Genomic DNA, 5,893 nt, shown 5'->3' with positions numbered 1-5,893 from the left:
TTGAGCTGGAACATTTTTGTCTCTCCTTCACTCCACAATCTTGGATGAGTGAGAGGCTTGATATATCCGTCTTCTATAACATTCCATGCTCCCATGTCACTTGCTTGAATGAAATACATCATCCTATTCTTCCAATAGGCATAGTTAGCTCCATTGAAGAAAGAAGGCTTGTTGACGGGCATCGAATCGAGACCGGAGTCGAAGTTTGAAGTGGAGGCCATTGATGACTTGATTATCGATGTAACACTTCCCAAATTAACTCAAGAGGTGATTAAACCTTCAAATGAGTGAGGCTCTGATACCAATTGTTGAGTTAATTGATCGACGAAATCAACCAAGAGGGGGGTGAATTGGCAATTAAAATTTTGGTTGAAGGTTTTGCAGAAAATTGAAAGTAATTGCATAGCGAATTAGAGTGGTTCAACTTTCTCAACCAAAGTATACGTCCACTACCTTAGCTAGCCACACTAAGGAGTTTCTAACAAATTCACTAATTTTTTTTTTCTTTTGAGGCCAAAGAGATAACCTTACAATTCCCTCAAGAATATGCCCTAATTCTTGAGAACACTCTTTCTCAAAGAGAAGATTACAAATTCGCAAACTTACAAGGAAAACCTCACAAGGTAGATTGTTTGCACAATTCTAGAACAAAGAAAAGAACACTAAAAATGAATTCAATTGAGTACAAGTAGTGTTCTTGAAAGAAAAATGAATATTGAATGAAAAATAGGCTTGAAGTGCTCAAATAATGAGTTTGATGCTTTCTCTTTGATTCTCTCTTGATTATAGTTTCTTATTGTTTCTTCTTGTTGATCAATGGCTTCTAAGCTTGTTTAAATACTCCTTCAATTGATTCTGAACGTTGGGGATGATTAGTGGAGTCAATAGAGTCGTTTAAGTGTGAAAACAATTAATAAAATAGTTTGGGAGCGTCAGTGCATCAATGCATACATAAGGTGCATCGGTGCATCAAGTGTAAAATTCAATTATTTTGACCGTTGGACCCTTAGTGCATCGGTGCAGTAAGAGTGCATCGATGCATGAAGTGCATTCAATGTTTCAAAATAGCCTGAGTGTATCGATGCATGTCTTGTGCATCGATGCATCAAATGCATTCGATGTTTTCATAAAATCCTGAGTGCATCGATGTATGGTATGTGTATCGATGCATAAAATGCATTCGATGTTCAATTTATTCAATGGTGCATCGATGCATGGATTAGTGAATCGGTGCATTCCTTTGAAAAATTGATTTTAGGCTTGATTTTGGCTCAAAATATTTTGTGAAATTGTTTCAAAAATATATTAAGTATAAAACACAATTTTACTCATTTAGTAAGGTTTGAAATTGATATTGAAAGACTTGGAGTAATAATTTGATATTCGAGTAATTAAATCGAATATACTTAGAAAATCATTTGTAAAATCTTAAAATTCATTTAACTTAATTTGTTATATCGAAACATCAAAATGTTTTCAACAGAAACAGTGATGGAGACAAAAGCAATGATATATTCTTCAGCATTAAGACATACCAACTTCCCCTCTATTATAAATTTTAATTTTTGGCGCAGTGTAGATGCAACTGCCCCGGCCTGGTGAATCTAAGGCCTCCCCAGTAAGCAATTGTAAGTGGGTATGATATCCATCATAAGGAATTCCACCTCATATGTAGCTGGGCAGATAGTTAAAGGAATGTCGATTTTTCTAACACCTCCCTTTTGGTTCCATCAAAATGTAGGATAATGCTCTGTCAATTTCTCATGAGTGTACTGTCAACTGGCAGTTTCATCAAGGTCATTAATGGTATTACGTTTAAATTAGAGCCATTATCCACTAACACTCGAGATAGAACATGCCATTTACACTTATCTGTAATATATATGTCTTTAGGGTTGTCTATCATCCCAGAGGGGATCTCATCCTCTGAAAAAAAAAATGAAGTTGTCGGCCTATATTTTTGAAACCAACCTATCCAACTTGTTTACGGGAAACTCTGCGGTAAAAAAGTCTGATTTAACACTTTCAGCAGGGGATTTCGATGTGCCTCTGAGTTTAATAGAAGTACCAAGATTGATATACGAGCGGACAACTTATGTAACTACTCAACAATACTGTATTCGCTATGTTTGAGAAATTTCAGGAATTCTACAACTTCAGTCTCAGTCACTGACTCATTGATGACAAGTTCATCTTCTCTTAACTACAGGTAAACCTTTTTTCCTTTTTCCACGGTAACCGCTTTTAATGTTCTTTAGAGTAACATCTTCTACTTTTGGTAAAATATACAACCTCATCTATTTATTCATTTTCTTTCACTATCTCTTCCATCTTGTTGTCATATTTCTATAGCATCTGCTTGTCATCTTTATACGGGAATAGGGATGGAGGTGTGATGACCACCTTCGGAGCTATTTTCTCTGATACGCAAATCCTTGGCACAATGATTAGAAGACAGTTAAAATTGTAAACACTTTTATATTAACCCTCAGAGGGACAAATTTACACTTTCTCTTCATCTGCTACTTATTTGAAAAACTCCATTTCCTTATTATCCATCATCTTTTGTACCAAAGCTAAAAAATCGGGGCACTATTGTATGATGTGTCATTCACAGTTGTGGTAATGGAATATATTTTCATTGTTTAATTATTCAGGTGACAGACTGGGCATCAATAGGTTGATTTTGATCATTTGTCTCCACACCCAATACATAGGTGATTCCACCTAACTAACTTTCGTTATAATTTTCTTTCTCATTCCCTGCATTAATTCTTATACCTGCGTGGTATGGAAGGGGGTTTTGGGCCACATTCGATTATTCAGTGTCACTAAAATTGATGATTTTCTTTGTTCTAAGGCTTTGGACGATTGTTTTGAATGCAACACAGTTCTCAATAGAATATCCGTGAACCCCTGCATGATATTCACATTGCATGCTCGCATCATACCACTTAGGGTAGGGAGGTTGTATAGGTGATACGTGATAAGGTGACACTACATGTCTGTCATATAATATCTGGAATAACTCCTTGTAGTTCATAGGAATTTGATCGAACTGAGGCTTTTCTCTTTCTTGCCTCGGCTCCCTTGCCCCTTGTTTGGCTGGGGTTTTTTTTGTAGATGATCATGTGTCCTGAGGTCGAGACACAATGATGTTATTATATTCGTATTTCCTCACATTATTGACCTCACTCTTATTATTTTTCATTGGTGATTTCTTGCTAGATTTGCTTCCATCAGTTTCCCACTTTAATTGTCATCTCAGTCATCTCACAAACTGTGACTATATCAGGAAAACTTTTAGAGGAATTCCATATGAGATGGGTAAAGAAATGATCTCTCAAAGTGTTTATGAAGAGCATAATTATCTCTTATTCTTTAAGGTGTGGATGCACTAGTACATCTATATCTCTCCATCTTTGGGCATATTGTCTAAAGTTCTCATTAGATCTTCATGCTCTGTAGCACAAGTCAATTGGGCCTTACATCTTTCACATGCTTGTATTGTTTAAGAAAGTTTTTGCCATTTTCCAATCTTTCCATATCTTGATATGAGCCCTACTTAATTGGTTGTACCATCGAATGACTGAACCTGTTAAGCTTTCTTGGAAACAATGAATCATTTGATCATCCCCTATATAGCCAGTCATTTTTCTGCAGAACATTGTGATGTGAGTAGAGGGGCATTTCGTGCCGTCAAATTTTTCAAATTATGGAACTTTGAACTTAGGCGGTAGCACCAAATCAGGAATCAAACTCAATTCTTTAGCATCAATTCTATACATGATTGGGTCCTCCTTCATAGCCCTAATTTCTTCTTCTAGTTATTTCCATTTTTCTTCATTTTGTTTGTTTGACTCTTTCTTGCCTTTCTGATCAAAATCTGGGACATCTTCAGTGTGTTGTTGGTTTACAGAGGTGCAAGGTAAATTTATGTGCACTTTTTCTGGCTGTACAGTTGTTCCTTGTTGTGCTCTAACATGAGGTGGTGTAAAGCCTGGGGGGTATAGAGGTTCTTCAGTAACACCAATAATTGGAGTTTTCTCACGAATCGCTTATGGTGAAAAACCTGGGGGTACAAAGGTTCTTCGGTAGTAGTACCAACAACTGGGGTATTTCCCGATCTATACTCATTCATTGTAACATGCTTGTAAATTCTCCATCAAATCATTATGGGATTTCAGCATTTGTTCATGCATCTCTTCTTGAGCTTTTTTGAAGCTCTTCTACATTTCAAGCTGAGTCTTTTCGATTTGGGCGATTTTATCGTCCATTGTTTTTTTCCAGGTATGTTATGGATGCCTACAGGTGTCCAGTATTCTTCAAAAAAACAAAACCTTTTTTTTATTAATTTCGATGTTTTGAAGATGAATGTAAATTATTTAGAAATAAAATGCTAAACAAATGATTGTAATAATGCAAATAAAATGAAGAACACAAAACTTAAATTGTAAATAAAATGTAAATGCATGTGGAAAGGTATTGATTCATAAAACGTGGACAGTCTTAGAACAACTTTTATTTAGGACAAAAATATCATCATTACAAGACGATTCCATTGCACAAAAGGCCTAGCTCTATTATTCATCTCCATTATCTCATTGATAAGCCAAGTGACCTTTTTTCCCAAATATGATGCTAGATTTATATAGCTTTCGATAACTCTTGCTTGGATGTCCATCTCCTCTAGGTGTCTTGCAACACCACTTAATTGAGTCATGGTTTTAATTATCACCTAATTCACATTTGTTTTTTAATCCTCAAAATGATTACTTTCGTTCTGCAAATACCGCCTGGTGCTTCGGATAGTGCATTCAAGATCAGCGATATGTACTTGAAGACTTCGTAAGGCATATTCTATATCATGAACCTTTCTTTGTAATTTGTTATTTTCTTCAAGGCAAACCCTTAGATCTTCCAGCCTGTGCTGACCATTTTCTGTAAATAAGGAATTTTCAATATGCAGAATATAAGCATTATATTCTTCATTCTTAGCCTGAGCCTGAGCTAACTATTCCTCATACATTGCTTCTATTTCTTACATCTCTTGATTGAAGACCTCTATTCACTCGTTCTTTGTCCCACGTTTTTGTATCCAAAGGAAAACTTCATCCTGCTTGTCATGGAGAACATGATCTCGATGTTGCCTTTCTAATTTCAATTCTTTAATACTTCACCTTTTCTCAGCTTCAAGTTCACCTATTATTTGTTTCCTTTCCTCTATCTCACTGAATCTACTCTGGCTTTCAACTTTGAGCCTCACAATCTCAGCTTGTAAGCCCTGTACTTTAAAATTGTTCCTCTTCTCGCTTCTTGCTCAGGTGTCTTTGTCTCAATTTTTAGCTTTGTTTTCTTTCACCACTCAGTATACGAGCCCAGGATTTCTTTTCTATCTCAAACTCTTTCTCTCTTTTCTTTTTTTCTGCCTCTGTTCTCTAACCCAACATTCTCTTTCAGCTCTGACGTCCTTAACTCGACGATGCTTTTCAGCCTTGAGTTCCAACTTCCACTGTTCTGAAGTCTTTCATAGTTCATCAATTTCCCATGCTCGATTCATTTTCGGTAATGTTTTTGTAAGTCCGCAAAATTGGCCTCAACATAATCTTTCTTCTTTCTTATGAGCTCAAATTATTTACTATGGAATCCATTATCAAGGTCTAACATGAAATTCTCTTGCCTACGACTTTCACACTCTTTTTCTTTCCTGGTAATTTTGGCTTCATATTTATTTCTCAATATTTCCAACTCAGATAGCACATATATGAATTGCTCTTCTAAAGGAACAACTTGATCAAGGTCAGCTACGGGAATGATTTCATTTTTCCTTATAGCTCTCCAAGCCAGATAATCTGGTGTTAATATGACCTCATATGTTACCACATCGGTTCAA

The sequence above is a fragment of the Hibiscus syriacus genome, unplaced genomic scaffold, assembly GCF_006381635.1.
Source record: "Hibiscus syriacus cultivar Baekdansim isolate YM2019G1 unplaced genomic scaffold, ASM638163v2 tig00113726_pilon, whole genome shotgun sequence".
Taxonomy (NCBI): domain Eukaryota; kingdom Viridiplantae; phylum Streptophyta; class Magnoliopsida; order Malvales; family Malvaceae; genus Hibiscus; species Hibiscus syriacus.
The sequence above is the reverse complement of the archived record's forward strand: the minus strand, read 5'-3'. Positions refer to the sequence as shown.